General features: G+C 37.1%; 1 pseudogene; it reads right to left on the reverse strand.

Annotated features, from left to right (window-relative positions):
- Positions 1 to 12,170: 12,170 nt before the first annotated feature.
- On the reverse strand, positions 12,171 to 17,862 carry LOC113292963 (annotated as a pseudogene).
- Positions 17,863 to 18,811: the final 949 nt, after the last annotated feature.

An 18,811-nucleotide genomic window follows, 5' to 3' on the forward strand; every position in this document is an offset into this window, starting at 1 on the left:
GACACTGACTATGATACACTTGGAACAGATTGCTGCTGCAGGGAGCGATGGCGCACAGCGTACTGACAACAATGATGGCGAAGTACTCGCTGAACTCCAACAGGCTCTAATCGAGTTTCAGTTGACAGAAAAGCGACGTATCGAGTTAGCAGCACGCATCGCAACGCTTACCCCACAACCCCATGATGAAGGATCTCTAGGAGATGAAGAAAGACGGGACAGAACTATCCTTCAACTTGATGACGCACACCTAGGAGCATATGGAGAGGACACACCTATACGACATCAAGACGGACGCACTCCACAAGAACTTACTGAAAAAGCGGGGGTCTAACAACACCACCCAATATTTCGATTAGCAATCTGTATGGACAATCTCCGAAACAATCTACTAGAGAATCAACTAGACAGTCAGACTCAATCTAGAATATAGTGTCTCAAGGAGTGATTACCTCTCTTCTTGTTTTGATTTACTCAAGCTAAACAATAGCGAGTCTTTTATAATCAAACACAACAGATAACTTGGACGATATCAAAAAACCAATATCCAAGTGTTATTCAATGAAATCAACAATCACAAGATTGGATCTCTAATTGATTAAGCTTCAACGCACAACATGTATTATTTCAATTACATAAAATATAATGCGGAAAATAAATAACACAGGCACCAGAAATTTTGTTAACGAGAAAACCGCAAATGCAGAAACCCCCGGGACCTAGTCCAGATTAGATACACACTATATTAAGCTGCTACAAACACTAGCTTACTACCAATTAACTTCGGACTGGACTATAGTTGAACACCTATCAGTCTCCCACTGATACAAGGTACAGTTGCACCCCTACGCCTCTGATCCCAGCAGGATACTACGCACTTGATTCCCTTTGCTGATCTCACCCACAACAAAGAGTTGCTACGACCCAAAATCGCAGGCTTTGATAATAAACAAATCTATATCACACAGAAAAGTCTATCAAAGTATAAATCTGTCTCCCACAGATATACCCTAGTTTTGTTCCGTTTTTTGATATGATCAAGGTAGCACAAGAACCAATTGATTAATCCGGTCTTATATTCCCGAAGAACAACCTTGATAAATCAATCACCTCTCAATACTCAATTCCTGAATACACAAGAAGAATATCGAGGAATCACAAATGGTGAGACGAAGAACGTTCGTGACTTCTTTATCTTACCTATCGAAGAACTCAAACGTTCTCAAGCCAATCAATCGATTGTACTCGTACGATAGAAAAGTAAGATCAGATCACACAACTACGATAAAAGTAGTATCGGTCTGGCTTCACAATCCCAATAAAGTCTTTAAGTCGTTAACCTGAATTTAGAGAAGAAACTCAAGGGTTAATGGAGATCAACTCTAGCGAGCGCACTAGTATCACACAAGAAAGGTGTGTGGGGATTAAGTTTTGATCTAGCTAGATGTCTCCTTTATATAGCCTTTCAAATCAAGTTTTTTGCTTAGATATTAAGCAAACTCTATTCACCGTTAGATGAAACCTGATTTAGATTCAAGATAATATTTCTCAACCGTTAGATCAACAAACAAAGCTTGTCAAACACACTTGTAAACGTTTTCCAGGTTCGTGAAAACCGGCCCAAACGTGTTTCAATTCAGTAACCAAAAGGAAACCATATGAGCTTCTCATATTGACCTGGTTCCTCATTCATCATAACTAGTTCACTTGGCTTCAAACAAACTAGTTAGAGAGTCATTCAATTGCTATGAGATCTTATGTAACTACACACGACACAATTGAAATCAAGATGATTTCGATTCGATTGGATCGTCTCAATGAACATTATAGCCACGGTTTTCATTAAGCATTCCTTAGTAATTTAATGTTTATGTTCAGAGCACATCTTTAGATCAAAACTTCTTATGTACACAAACAAGTTCGCGGACTTAAGTATCGGTTTGAGTTTTCCAAAACTCAGTAGAAATTCTCGGGTCGAGAACTTCCGCCAGTTCGCGGACTAGGTCTACGGACTGAGTTCGCGGACTTGGTCACACAAACGAGTTTAGGAAATCCTAGCAGAAATTCTCGGTCGAGAACTTCCATCAGTTCGCGGACTTGGCAAGCCAATTCCACAATCCTACCGATTTCTCTTGCTCAACAAAGTTCAAACAACTTCGGATCAAGGAATACATGGTTATGTAATCTAACTCTCATTTCAATCATTGAGACATTCTCAGAGGGCGCTATCCCAACCGTTATTCACAGATTGTCTTCACGTCAGAGCAATTCTCAACTTAGTGATTGAAAGATGAAGATAAACCTGATGAAAGCAAAAAGCTTTACCAACACATGAATTTCGAGAAAAAGATAAGAATTGAATACTCAACTTGAAATCTAAAATGTGTTTGATCTTGTCTATATATCATACGACTTTTGTCTCATAAGAAGTAGGAGATATAATAGATAGACTTTTGAGTGATAGATAAGTTCAAGTCTTCACATACCTTTTTGTTGATGAAGTTCCATGATTCCTTGTATAGATCTTCGTCGTTGTCGTTGAATCGCCATGAAGTCCTTGAGCTCAACTACACTTTTCCTATCCTAGTCCGAGACTTTGTTAATAGGCTAGAAATCAAGACTTTATAGTTTTGGTCACTAACATTCATAAACATGCTTGATATAGCAACGCATGCGAGGTTAACCGAGCTATGCTCTAACAATCTCCCCCTTTGTCAATTTTAGTGACAAAACTATTAATACATATCGAATACAAAAAAAGATAAACTTTAGTGGCTCCTATTCCATAGTCTAATCTTCAACGTTCCTTGAAATCTTCGTCCTTCCAAGTACTCCAATGATCCCAAAGGTTGTAAGTTTAGCATCACCGTTATTGAAGATCCATAACATAAATAATGAGAGAAATCGAGATTCTCAATCATTATTAAACAATGTCATATATTATTATGAAACATCAAAGTCCAATTGCATCACGACTTTAACAATAATACTATGGTGATATGTATCATTCCCCATTAGTCAATACTCTATCTCGATCATGGAAACCACTCCCCCTTACACAATGATCCGAAAACCATATGTATTATGTAGTGTGAACTACAATATTTCTCCCCCTTTTTGTCAATAAAATTGGCAAAGGTAAAAGAACGGGTTCATAATGAAATTTCCACAAGAGACATTTCATGACCAAAAGAAAAGACACACATCATCTTAAATTTAGATGCAATCTTATAGCCGAAGCTAACAGCATTCATCAAGGAGTTTGAAGATACAAGATAACCCCTACAAAATTCCACAGCCGCACTCCCCGCAAGATATTACCATTAAGCACAAGTTCAAAAGAACTCTCCCTCATTTGATGTCATTCCCAAGAGAACAACATGAGCGACCTTAATTTCGAAAGAAAAGAAGGATTTTATTTGGACACCAAAAACCACGCGAGTGATTTTCTATATCCAATACTCAACCAAAATACTCACAATTAAACCCATGAATATTTTAACTGAATAAGCAATTAAATCAAAACCACAAAAGTGATCAATTTAATTGAAAGGTGCTTAACATAAGTAAAGTCACGGAGCAACGAGCTACGACTAAGTTAATCATACGGAGATAACCAACTGAACCGTTCAAATACTCAACATAAGGAGAACCTTACGGAATATTAGGATACTCAACATAAGGAAAACCTTACGGAATAAATGACTACATAAATCAATAGAACATGATAGTGTAGCCGTTCATATACTCAACACGAGAACTTGTGGAATGTATGAAAACTCAACTAGATTAATTACAAGCGAACCTATAATTAATCTAATTGGAATACAAAGAAACCAATAACCAAACTAATCACCGAAGTAATCAATTTAATTATTTTGGGCTCAACACAAGAAAACTTATGGAACCACGATTAAGGTATCAAAGGATTGACACACCTAACCGTACAATACTCAACGTAAGTAAGAACAAAAGAAGACTTATGGAGTACAAAACTAAATAACCAAACTAGTCGATTAATTTAGTTTCATATGCTCAACATATATTATCTCATGGAATAACCAACAAATCCAACATAATCGACTTAGTTGTAAGGTACTCGACATAAGACACATAATGGAGCCTTCACGGTTTTTCATAAGATAGATCGATGAAGACCAAAACGGTGGATATACAAGGATGAATTCTATCTTTGCATCACAAAGTGACATAATAGACTTTATCCTTGCAAAACAAACGTTCACATCCTATTTTCCATCAAATACATTATTGCATAGGCTTAACGTTTGTAATTGTAAAAAGTCGATTCGTCCGAATACCGATTATTAACGACTTTACTTTTGACAACATATGGGACCTTCAAGTTCACGGCCGTGAACAATACATATCCTATAAACAATATTGCAATATATGAAACCAATAAAATATTACAATAAAAATCATCCTCAAAATATTTTTAGAATTTTAATACCAAAAACCTAAAAAATAACAAAAGAGAATGAAACAAAAAATAGCTATGTGTAGTCACAATTTTTGCTATCATAGCACTAGTTATTCTTCCAACTAATCCAAAAAGAAGACTTTCTAGGAAACTAAACAAGATAGACTCTTAACACAAACCAGACACAATAACATCAATTGGACGATTCTGAAGGTTCATAAGTCTTGTTATTATTGAGCTTCTGAGAGTTGGAAACCTTAGAGGAACTATCCTTTTTGTGAGGCCCTTTAACATGGTTCTTCAAGATATCAAGATAACCGTCAACCTTTTCAATCTTAGATCTCATAGCATCAAGACACTTAATAGTCCCAACTAGTTGTTGAGAATCAATAATCACTTCAGATGGAATCTTTTCCTCAAAATCTGAGTGGAAAACATGAGGTTGAGAAAGAGATCCTTCAACTTCAACAAGAGTTCCTTTCTCTTTATCAAGCTCAAAATATATACCGTTGTCAACAAAGTCTTTAGGAAAATCCCATGAAGAAGAAGCCATAGAAAAGAAATCTATAGTGAAAGCCACCATACAATAGGAAGGGTATACAAATGGTTTGAGAACTAGGGTTTGAAGATAAAGAAGTTAGTCAAAACCCAAACCGTACACAAGCCCTTATGGGTAAAACTGAAAGCCCATAAACGAAACTCGGGGAAGAAATAAAAAGAAGAAGGCAAAAGCAACTATCAAAGAGTTTAAACGCAAAGCCAAAATACCCATGAGTAAGAGACTGATTATCTATCTAAGAACGATAAGAAAATAACTAGATAATCAAGGTTACTTTCCATAAAGTATACCTATTCAATTCTCACACCACTAGGATTTTTGATGGGTGAGAGATCAACCTTGTGATTAATTAACACAAGTATGAGTATTTAGCTCATTAGATGACTATGGCTTTTGTTTGGCCTTCCTTTTCTTGTTATTCCTCAGTCCAGAAACATAGGACATATCAATTTTAACATATCCTTCTGAAAACTTCTTCTGAGGACTAAGTCTAGGACCTCTTGAAACAGGTTCAAGGGGATCAGAATGGATGGGACTCCATTTTCTAGACTTGAATGTACCCGAATTTCTCTTATAAACGCAGGGAATACTTTTTCCAGAAGTATTAAAATATATTCGATCATGAGAACAACGTGAGTTTCATTTGGATGTTGGAGACGTTGAGGTCCATTTATAATGGCGATAATTTTCCAAGGGTTATTGTAACGGATAACGATCAAGCCTTAATGCATGCAATAGCGTTAGTGTTTCCTGAAGCCCGAAATTTGCAATGTATGTGGCACATTCAATGTAACATAAAACACAATTGCCATCTCCATTTCCAAGCTAAAAAACCAAGGAAAGGTACCAAGATGTCGAAGGAAGAGGACGAACGCATTAGTAAATTAACCGTGGAACAAAGAGAGGAAGAGAAGAGGTTATTTGATGAAAAATGGAAGGAGGATGGAATGTTTAGTGTGCATAAATTTCCTACGGAACATGAAAAGGAAAGATTGCTTCTAAGGGGCATCGTTCATAAAGTTTCAAAATGGGAAATAAATCATATGATGGAACAATTGAAGTTATATAAAGCTTATGATGACGAGAATACGGTTTGTGTTTGCAAGGATATGATAGGTATTGGTCTCCCATGTCGTCATAAAATGGGTGCGTACGTCGATTTGATTGACATCAATGATATTCATCCATTTTGGAAGCAATTAACTTTCACTCCAAGCACCCCCGTAGTTGATGGTCCGTCGTTCATGGAGTCGGAATTGTGTGCAAGAATATCCGAGCGTTATGCTACATCAAATGGCGCCAAGAAGAAAATATTGATGCATGATTTGGAGCAAGCTCTTCACCCTCGTTGAAGGGAGGTTGATGAACCTATGAAGCAAAAGAGTGCGGGTAGGCCAAACTAGCTTCGTAGTTATTGATCAAATGAGCGACTCGCAACAAACACAATCAACGGAAATGGTGGCTATAAGAGAGAAGTATGGTACTCTTCGTTGTCCTAGGGATTTTAATGGAAGACCAACACGATCAAGGTATACGATTATAGAAGAGTATATGGAACAACCCCCTCCACTCATTGTTCCATTTTTTTTGTCCACCGACGAGGTTGATGGGGATGGCAATTGTGGGTTTCACGTCGCTACGGAACAAATTGGTTACTTTGGAGAGGCGGTGAACGAAGATGTCACCCAATGGCAAGATTTAAGAACTAAGATGGCGGTACAACTAATCAAGGACAAGGATATTTATATTGGGATGATGAAGGAAGGAGATAGACACGACAAATAACTACAATTCAAAGACTTAGTTGCACGTGTAAAGTGCCGAAAGGGATTGAAGAAAATCGTATCCAAGTATTGGATGACAATGCCTAAATGTGGATATCTCTTAGCGGACGTTTTGAATTGCGTGGTACATTTCTTTGTTCCTCCTAAGTATGGACATTCTTTTACGTTTGCACCTACAAGGGCGGTTTGCGATGAATCGGTTAAAGATAGAGGAATTGTTATGGCATTTGTGAATGAGATGTATTTTATCGGTTTAAGAGTAAAGAAAGATTGCCCATTACCTCCGGTGGGTGGTTGGACGGAGCACTTCCCAACGAATCATTGTAAGGATTGGTTAAAACAATATGATACCAACATGTTGGATTGGGATCGTGTCATGAAAGAAAACTTTCCGGAAGGCGTACTCGAATTGGTTCCCTCGGATGATGAAGATGAATGATCGTTACTTTTGAAAGATGTATTTTTTGGAGTTTTTTTGGAAAATACTGTGAAGTATTAAGCTATAATCGATAGTTATATATTAGTAATATATCAACCGATTGTACAAGCTTTTATAAACATACATAATCAATGTTATAATCGGTTATTAACTTTTATAATTTAGCTTCCGATTGTCACCATGATAAAATATTTGAATTTTTTTCCCAGAATCGGTAAATAACATATTACATAAACATCCGATTGTCACCAAACTCTGACAAAAAAAACTGAAATTTTTTCCCAGAATCGGTTGGAAACATATTACATAAACATACGATTGTCACCAAACTCTGACAAAAAAAACTGAAAATTTTCCCAGAATCGGTAGACAACATATTACATAAACTTCCGATTAAAAATAATCGTTAGGATCCGTAACTTAATAATATCCGATTGCAACTATCGATCAATCTTTATACTGTTGTTACAGACTTAAGGAATTCATAACTCCCATCATAAGTGAATTCTTCACCCTTTTCCACTAAGTACTGTCTTTTTGCTAGTGTCTCCTACATAAACAAACACAAAATAATGTTAACTTCGTTTTACTAAGAAAGATTAGACACCCGGTGTTATTTAAAAGAAGTATGCAAATACTTACAAATTATTGGATCGACAAGCTTAAGTGGTTGGTGTTAAATGTCCTCTTTTGTATCGTTATGTAATCATTTACCCCTTTTTTGACAACTCGGAAACGATCATGAACTTGTTGGAGTGATCTTTGATTTGGATTTCCATACTCTAGCACAAATTGGCTATATACCCTCTCCCAAAAGACTTCGGGTGTTAACCTTCCTGCTATGACATCTTCACGTCTTGTTTCATGATACCATGTTTTCACAATGACCAAATCTTCAGCTGTGTCAAACGTTTCCATGCTTGTAAGTCGAAATATAGAATGAATTCACAAGAGTAGACGGTGGAAAATATATATGTAGAATACACGATGCTATATATATGTTGGTTAGTGCATAAATAATAAGAGTTTGACCTCCTTATATAGATGAGAGTCCCAACGTCTCTTTTTTTTTTTTTTAAATATGGCCGTTGATGCGTACCTTTGCAGAACTGTACTGAAATTACGTACAATTATTCCATACAGTCGGTAGGAAATTGTTGAACCAAAGCTACCGATTATGAATAATCAGAAGCTAATGATAGTTTCTCACTACCGATTATAGGTTGTTTTGTCAACAGAGTTCTCAGTTTCATTCGAGTAGTATAATCGGAGGTTTATCAATACGTATTGCCAACTGATTGTATGTTGTTTTCGAGGCACGACTAGTTTCTTTTGAACGAAATAGCCGTTGGAGTATAATTGGTAGTTAGATAATTAATTAAAACTTCCGATTTTCATAAATATTTTGAAATTCATAACAATATCACCTAGACATCATCATAATTTTACATTGAACTTCCACAATTCTATTACAAGGTACTGTGATTACCGCCTTGGACGTGTTGGACGAGTCCTAAACGGATTGAATCTTTCCATCACCTTAAGGATTCTAAAATGAGCTTCATAATGGAAGTTTGATATTTTCCATCTCCTCAATTCGCCGATAGATCGTTCTATAATCTCATCATTGGTTTCACCCCTCAATCGATATTCATTCACAAGATAAGTTAAATGGACGAATTCTTCGACGTGTCCGTTTATTGAACCAATTCGGCAGAAAAGTTCAGCGGAGTGGCGGTTGTTTGGGTTCCCGATGTCAGCGCAGAATTTTTCGTGAATTCTCCCAAATAACTCATACTCATTATGCCTCCTTGCCTACGTTCTTCTCCTCGTCTCGGATAGAATTGAACATAGCGCCTACATAAAGATAAATCTTCTTCAATCGTAAACTCTGTAGGATTGATGAATGGTTGGGCCATTATGTTGAAGATGATATTGGAGAGAGTTTAAAGGTATTTGTGTTCCATAGAGGGTAAAAGGATACAATCCTTATATAGAGTTTAGAGTTCTAACGGCTCTATTTTGTTTGGGCAACTGTATAATCGGTAGCCTAATAAGGTGTTGTAACTTCCGATTATACATTTTCCCCAAATTTTGTTTTTGCATAAATCTCATTTTTCTTGAATTTGAGAACTATAATAATCGGTAGTTAATATGGCTTATGATTATACAGTTGCCCCAAATTTGGTTTTTGGAAAAATCTCAATTTTTCGAATTTGGGAACTAGCATAATCGGTTGTTATTAGCCTTCCGATTATATAAGAGCCCCAAATTTCACCATTGCAAAATTCTAAATATTTCTTATTTGCATACTTTAACAATCGGTAGTCTCTTGAGGATCTTTTTACTTCCGATTGTTATAGAAGCCAGATACGAGTTTGGCACAAAAACGAACTTAATCGGTAGTATAATCTAGTTAATAACCTTCCGATTAGGTATTCACAATCGGATACAATATAGCTTCCGATTATGTAAGGGCATTAACGTATTCTATGCGTTTTTGGACATCCCTTAACATAGTGTATAGGTTGGAAATTTAAAATTTGAAGTCATAAACTTTTTCATCCCGTCGATGATTGGATCTTCGTATTTAAATTTGATGATGCCTCTTGCTGACTTCGGCGATTAATGGTATAAGGAAGTAGTGTCTTCCGGGCATGGCAGGGTTATGATCCGATGGTGGGTGTGAATTTTTGGTGGCAGTTAAAATTCGTCAGTAGTCGCTGTCGGCAACTGTGCTGGGTATTTATTAGATGAAAATTTTGGGTTGTCGATGCCGTAAGTGATGAACGCGGATGAATACTATCATGGCGGGAGGTAGTAGACCCGATGTTGCACCTTGGAGTGGAGGTGACGATGACCATGCTATCAGCTTGGTGGTACTGTCATGAGTTGAGATCGTTGTGGCTATCATACTCGTGTAATCATTTTGGGTGAATCTTAATCACTCATCACTAATAAATGATAATAAATTTGCGTTGGTTTCTGTAGGTGGTCGGTTGTTCGCACAACAACAAGGTCATGCTAACGTTCCATCAATAAAAGTCTTCAACAACATCTCCCATATGTCAGAGACTACTCCAGCTATAATGCCTTCAGCTTGTAATGTTAAGGCCTCACAAGGTTAAGCAAAGTTAAACTTCTGTATGTTTTGAAATTCTGGATGCAGAGATCCCTAGTCATTGTCGCTCCTTATTTGTTTCTCTAGTTGTACATCGATTCCAATCAATGGGTTCAGGTGGTGGAGTTGAGGATGGTAACCCACAACAACACTTGCGTACGGCCGGTTCGTCAACCCCAAAAGTTGCACTCCACCTTAGATACTTCTTTTCCTTTCGACTGACGTTGGGGTGATGGTTTGATGATATTTTGTGATCGGGATCTTGTGTTTGTTGATGCTTTTATGTACATGCTTAGCTCGTCACTTTCCCGGGTCTTGTATGACGATGTGTCTACTTTGTTGTTGTACATGTGACTCGTCCAGTTCTTCATCTTTCTGTAACAGCAAGTAAATGAAGTTAGTAATCACGTAATTGAATTGACTCGAAAGGCAATTCACGATAAGAAAACACGATGAGATATAAAATAAAAAGTAAGCCGGGGTGAGATGTTGAGGTATCCAAGTTCATGCTCTGGTTGTCCTGTTAATTGTCTGCTCGAGATTGCGGCTCCGTTTGAACTGTTGTCGCTACTCCGATGCAGCTTCGCTCATCATCTTTTCTCTTTGTTGCAGCAGAGAAGCAACACATCTTGCGTTCCTTAATGGTTCGGGGGAGCTCTGGTGGTTGAACATTGAAAACTCTTCTCTGTGGGATTCTACAAGCAGTTTATGTGCAGCCATCAACTTCCCGCTGTTCAATCTCTTCTCAATCGAATCCAAATCGAACAACCAATTTTCCCTTGGATTCAACATAAGCCAAGCCTCCGGGGTTCACTGTGATGATGATTAAGGGGGGAGAAATGGGTACGATGATGCTTTTTAGGTTGGAAATATTTTGTGATATCCAAGCCGAGGCTGCTGTTGAGGTGGAAGACTTGGTAGATGTTGGTAGCATTTTCCGAGGTAAGGTAAGAGTGGCTAGATATTTTTCGGGGTAGGGTAGAAGAGGATATTAGTACCGAAGATTAGTCCCCAGTGAAGTCGCCAAATGTAAACACCCAAATATTATTATAGGGTAATGGAGACTAATCCCAATACACAATACCATTTTCTCTGGAGAACTCTTTCTCTCTCTTCTAGGATATTCTACTAGCTCTACCCTATTTCTTCTTGGGAAACCTCCTTTTAAAGAAAGAGTTGGTTTAATGTTGACCTCAAGTGGACAACCTCCTTACAATATGAGCTTTACTATACAACAACGTCTCTTTTACTACGGGCACACCCATGTTTATAGTCTCCTAGTGCCTCATATTTCCACCTTTTAAGTTCACATTTGACTCAAAGTCTGAGAAAAGTACCTTCAGCTTCAGGTGATTGAGTTACAGTGTTAAAGAAAACAATAATTCCAAATTGACAGCCGGAAATTCCTTGGCTATATCCAAGGGCAGAAGGTTAAAAGCTTGGCGTATATAATTTCATTGCTTTCACGTGAGACTAATCCCACTTGCCCAAAAAGGGTTCACAACTTTAACAAAATACAGGAAGTAGGAACAATATTGAAAAGACAAATGGTAAAGTTATACTTCTGGTTATCTGTTATTTGTGACTTCTATTATACTTCCATGCATCTGATACATCTGTTGGTTGTTTTCCATTCTAAACGAGATTACGATCATCCTAGAGAAATGAGGGTATAGCATCCCCGCCTACTAACAAAAAGGCCCCTCCTAGAGAAAACACAAGTTTATCAACAATACCGATTGAACAGAATATGCATCACAAGAAGTTGTTCTCTTGATCCCCCAGCGGGTGACGATCAATAAGAATAAAGAAAAGATGACGTGATCAGATCATTGGACTCTCCAATTTTCGCCAGCGTAAACTGCTTGATCACCCAGCTCTTCTTCTATCCGAAGCAACTGGAAAAATAATAATAGGAAGGCCAGGAATTCAATTATGATCATTCAAAAACCAGTTTCTTTTGTGTTCGTTTTGAATCAGGAAAAATAGCTGTAAACCAGAAGGATCTGCTGACAACTGAGAAGGGATGCAAGTATATCAAAAGAAAGAAAGTGAACCTGGTTATATTTTGCAAGCCGTTCACCCCGGCTAGGTGCACCTGCTTTAATCTGACCAGTGGACAGGCCAACAACTAAATCAGCTATGAAGGAATCTTCAGTCTCCCCACATCTATGGGAAGTTACTACTCCCCAGTTGGCATCCTTAGATAGCTTCACAGCTTCAATGGCTTCAGTAACAGTTCCAATCTGATTCACCTGTTTCCCCCCACACTAAAATTGTAAGAATATATGGTACTAGTAGCGCTGATGCCAGTACAATCCAGTTTTACAAGACACTGAAAATACAACTTTCAATGCCATGTTCCTCAAGTTCACATGGCCATTGCTAAAAGTAACATGCACTGATCATTATGCAAGAAAAATGACTGTTCCTCTTTTCTTTATTTTTTTCCCCACATAGGATACGTTTTCTACCATCTACGGTTAGAAGCATTTACTCGAACGTATTATCAGACAGAGAACAAGCAACTAGAGGAATTTCAGAAGCCTAAACACTAAAAAATAAAAAAGAAGGTTGACGGACTTGGGTACACTACATATGGACTTATTTACAACCAAATTTGGAAAAGAGAAGGAAGAGAATCAGTAAGAATACCTTCAAAACGAGTGCATTGCAAGTGAATTCATCTATTGCTTTCTCAGTATGTTTCGGGTTTGACATCAACAAGTCATCTCCAGCAACCTGGAAAAATAATTCTGTGAAGTTGTCTTTGCTTTTACTTTGCATGATACAGTTCTATGAAAGGAAATCATGAAAGATGATGATGTCATCGACCAAACTTGGCCAGAATATGGCAAAAAGGCAAGACAGACCACAATATGTATTTGTTAGCGGTAGGCCAACTACATATACTATATGCCAATGTTCCCAACGAAATTTCAATTAGAGATTATCATTGATAAACATCAGTAAGTGACTGGTCAAATAAAGATACTCATTTGCACCAAATATCAATACCACAGGGGTGATAATACTAAGGGCAGAGTTAGATCTAATAAATGGACTCCTCTGTAGATATTGTATAAGTTCTGTTGGTGATTCCCTAGATGAGATATCAAATGGTGTTTGCCTGCAAGGAACAAACATGTTATGTAGAAATATTTTACTGTAACTTATGTTCTCCAACAGAAAGATAACAGACCTGGAATATCCCAAGGCTTGTAAATGACTTTGTATGTTCCCAGTCATCCTTGTCAAACGGATCTTCAATAGACACAATTGGGTAAACTGGCAAAAACAAACAAATTAAAGAACAATGAACAATTTTAGGATGATAGAACTCTATAAAAATAACAGAGTAACCCAAACGTCAGCAGAACCAAGAAAGCACTACCTTTGCAGAGTTCTGTATACATCTCGGCCATATCTTCTGCTGTCTTGAAATTCTGCCCCGATTTATTGGGAGATTTGTAGTCTAAATCATACTTTGTACCTAAGAATTAACACATCTTTTTTCTTCAGTTAAAAACTAACATATAGTCAAATGCTTTTACGTTAGCAGTAACAATTGCAATTGGAAAAGAATTAATCCTCACCTATGCAAAAATCAGTAGCCGCAACATCCATGGCTATCTTAATTCGCTCACTATAACCTGCTCTGTCAATTTCCTGCTTGACGAGATCCAAGCCTTCAGTGAAACTGGCAGAACAAAAATCGCAGCAACTAAATCATCACCATAAATTATCTTCCACGCGCAACAAGTTTTAACACATCTTACCTTGACATATTTGGAGCAAATCCACCATCTTCACCGACATTGCATCCATTTCTTTCGTACTTTTCGATGATAATAGCCTGCTCTGATTGAGATTGGATTAGAATTATCTAATAAGCAGGATACATGAGTTGAAGAAAGAAAAAGCACAGGACACATTCAGCGGAAAAACAGATAGTTCGTGATAATGTGCTCCACTGAACTGAAAATAAGTGCCTTCATCAGGATGGTACTTCAGTACTTGCGTTATGCAATATGGCACTTAATAACCCACAACCTTTCGTGACAATGTGCTGCACTGAACCGAAAATAAGTGCCCTCATCAGGATTATACATGCACTATGCAATATGGCACCTAATAACCCCCAACCTTTCATGTACTATGTTTCCTATCATGAAGAGGTTTCTAAGAGAGAGACCCCATTGAATTACTAATCACAAACGACTATTAAACTTCATTTATAAGGGAAAGTTGTAAGTCATCCACAGACACTGCATGGAGAATTCATGACAAGTAGGGGACATGACAAGAAGGTTATTGTTGGGATTCAGATTCTTGAAACTAGGTGAAGATCCAGCCAACAGTTACTTGATTCAGCTGATAACAATAACTGAAGGATTCAGTGAAGTATTCAGTGAAGTAGCTCCAAAAGGTCATCCTGTAGCTTAAAAAAGAAGGGAAGATGTTTGAAAATTACTTACGAACAATAACTTAAATGTTATGGAGCATTAACTTTATTTGGTATAAAATATAACAACATTACACTTTGGTGATATGGGAATCAGAGATGTGATACTTCTTAGTTCATCGGAAAGATGTGACCTTTACCAACTTGAATAGATCTAACCACACACACAAAAAAAAGGGCTACAACTCATATGAGAAAATCTTAGTATTACAGGCAATTTAACAATACACAGATAATATAAATAAATAGGCGGCTATATGCCCAGCTATTTTCAAGTTCACCATACAGACATCCCGACTAATGCAAGACCTAGAAAAGTTATTTGTATCATCAAATATACAGGCCAACATACATTAGATATCAAAACTCTCAAGCAACGCAATACAGAATATAAATAACAAAGACACGCATATTTTAGAGAAATTACCTTCAGATAATGATATGTCTCGGAGCCCATTTGCACTGCCTCTTCAAATGAGTTTGCACCAACAGGGAGAATCATGATTTCCTGATTGTATTTCAATTGTCAATTCAAATCGAACGAAATTCAGGGAAAACTATAATCTGGGAGTAACTATGTCTGTGATGTTATAATTGAAATAGTAACCAGATAAAAACCATAAAATTCAGGGGTTATGTTCAGCCACTAAATAATTCATTTGCTAATACATGCCCTAGAGGTAAGAGGCAATTCCATTTTTATAACAATATAAGAGCTCATTGTTACATTCTTATTCAAGATCCAAAGATTCCAAACTTTATAACAATATAAGAGCTCACTGTTACATTCTTATTCGAGATCCAAATGGCCCTATTTTCATGTATATCTCTCATAAGCAAATGAAAGCTTGTCATGTTACTTGAGACTTAAAAGTGATACCATGACAATGCAAATTAAGAGGTACAAGCAAGAAGGATGTGAACATCAAATATTATAAGAGCCATCAACCAGTTTAACCCGATATTATGTCTACACAATCATCTATCAAAAGGGTGTTGAGAAGTAACCGAGCAACTAGGCATACTACATCTATCACCAACCTCGAAAAGGCTTTTCTCTCTCATGAGATGAGAGGTAATGTAATTAGATATACTGAAGATAAAAATTTGATTCGATTAAAGTTTAGTGAACTTTATATATCATTGTTTCAAATGTATATTCATGAACCGAGAACTTATGCGGAGTCGCACTGACACAATTTGATGCAATTGACTGGTGGGTGTAAGTCTGAAGGATGCACCTTAGTAGTTGTTGCATTATGCAAACCGGAATTTCTCATCTCATAGCTAGCCTAGATGCTCAAAATCGTCTCACTAGAATTTCTGATGGCCCCAATTTTCACATCAAATTCAACGTATTTATGATATATTTTGAGAAGATATTAACAGATAAACAAAGGCTTTGTAACCTGAATCTATATAGAGCATACTTGGATGGAAAAATTATTTCCCGCGTGTTTTCCACCACTAATAACTGTGAAGGCAGGGACAGGAAGAATGAGGTTGGTTTTACCAGAGAGATCTGTTATGTGCTTGTAAAGTGGAACCTGCGATGGACCATATGAAAGCTCTTAGAATAAGCATTTTATTCTCAAAACTGAGTATAAATGAGATAATGTTATGGTAGCACTCATGCCTCCTTCTCGGCGGCACCAGCTTTACAAGCAGCAATTGAAACGGCTAGTATATCATTTGCGCCAAGTTCACCCTTCAAGAAAAATAATAAAAGCAAGGTTCGGTGCTTAACCATTCACAATCATACAAGGTTGTTGTCAGCGTGGTGTAAGGTAAAACCTACGACATTATATCATTTACACTTACTTAGATCATTCTTAATTCATTCTATCAAATCAATGTTTTCAATCTTTTGAATCTCTAAGCCTTTCACCCAACAAGACTATGTTACTCCTTATTTCACAAAACTCTTCTTTAAAGCATGAAAAGGCTGCTGATGTAATCAATTTCCTAGTTGCGACTAGCTGGAGTTTACATATGGCACAAGTATTTCCTGAAGAGATCTTAATAAAATTGAAGACAATCCTCACCAAAACCATACATATGGCACAGGCATTTCCTGAAGAGATATCAATATATTGGAGACAATCCTCACCAAAATCATCCTTTCATTTGTATCCTAGGTTTATTTCCGTTTTAAATAGGCTTGTTTAGAAGGTGGCCTCTTGGCTAGCTTCTATTAAGCCTAAGACCTGTATAGTTTTTGCTTTTTTAATCTATTTTATTGACCGAGTAAAAAAACATTTGTATCCTAGAGCTGCTAAGTGTGGGCAAGAAGCTATTGTCGACAATCTCCACCACTATATTTCTTGTTAAGTATAGTTGCCCACAACTTAAATATCAAAATCTTTTGATGTACAAGATACCCGAGTACAAAGTAAACTCTCATACCTTATTTTCAGTCTTGTCCAAGTCTATCATAGCCTGGTCAATTTGGGACTGCAGTGTTGGATCCTTTCCAACTAGAGCTTCAGAGACCTTCTCGTTGATATTTTTAACAGCTCTGCTAACACCTTTTCCAAGATATTTCCCATTGTCACCATCACGTAACTCAAGAGCCTCATACCTGAGATTAACATATGTAGATAAGAATCTTCACAAATATCTAAAAACAAATGTACTTTCTAGTTACTAGAGAACATTGTCAAAACCTACATTCCAGAAGAAGTTCCGCTCGGAGATGCAGCTCTAAACATCCCTTTATTCGTGTTAAGGTAGACTTCTACAGTGGGAACCCCTTTGCTATCGAGGATTTGCCTAGCTTTAATCTTCGTGATCACACAACGAACTGCTTTCCTCGTATGATTCGACTAAACAAAATTTTTAAAAATTATCAAAAAGACATTAAGTCAAAAAAAATAAAAAAATCTCAGATAAATAATGATGAAGATTAGTGAATAGTTAGGGCTAAAATGACTTACGATGAACAATACAGGGTCTGGAGCCTAAGATCTAACAACAACATTTACAGCATCTTCAATTTTACGAGAAAGAAAATGCTTCTCCAGATATTCCTGAACTGACATTTTTGAGCCTAGCTCCTTTAGATCAAAATCAAGAAGTACTGAAACAAAAGATTTCCCCAAAATTTATATGCCCTAGTTCGAAGAATATTGAAACTCGGAGGAGATGGAGCAAGAGAATTAGCTGAGAAATTTATTTCTCTTAGGCTATGTACAAATTGAATCCTTAAAAGAAGTTCATTTATTCTGTTCCATCTTGTCTGACAGATCCATGGTAATCTATGAGAAATCAGTAGAAATCTTACAACAGGTATATTATTATATGTTTGTTAAGAATACATGATATAGGTATTTATAGAAGACAATAACCTGCACAGACTGCATTACAATGACAATAGTCAACTGACTGACTAGACTATCCTAATACACCCCTCTCAAACGTTACAGGTAGAGGCTGAAACAATTTGAAGAGAAAAGAACAGTAAAGATACCCAAACTGAAAATAATGAACACTCCCTTAAACAACATTCAAGAGAGTAAAATCAAAAGAACAATGAATACTGCAGCAACAAGCCCAGCAGTAGTATGAAATAGCATCAGAAGTAGCGGAGCAGCTGCAATAAGCAGAGTTATAAATTTTGTAGAAGAATCAACTACAATAGTAATTCTACCAGGACAGTAGTGATGAATGTAACACAATTAGATGAAGTAACAGCAGCACCAGTTCATAAAATTGAAGCACCATTGAAAAACTGAACTTATCACTATGTCCCAAGACCGAACTTGTTGAAGAAATAGCTGAGGCAGAACTACTGGAAACATATTTTCCACTTATTACCCACAACTTCCCCTAATCCTTCTTTTTTGTCTTTACCCGCCCTTTACGCCGCCCCCCTTGAGGCTTCCTCAAATTTCCACTTCTGCTACCTAACCTCTTTTCAGCACTAATGAGTCACTGCCATTCGCTCTGCAGTTGTTTTTTGGTCCGACCTACCTGGAACCCCCCCCCCCCCCCCCCCCCCCC

This window comes from Papaver somniferum, chromosome 7 (genome assembly GCF_003573695.1).
Source record: "Papaver somniferum cultivar HN1 chromosome 7, ASM357369v1, whole genome shotgun sequence".
NCBI classification, from domain to species: domain Eukaryota; kingdom Viridiplantae; phylum Streptophyta; class Magnoliopsida; order Ranunculales; family Papaveraceae; genus Papaver; species Papaver somniferum.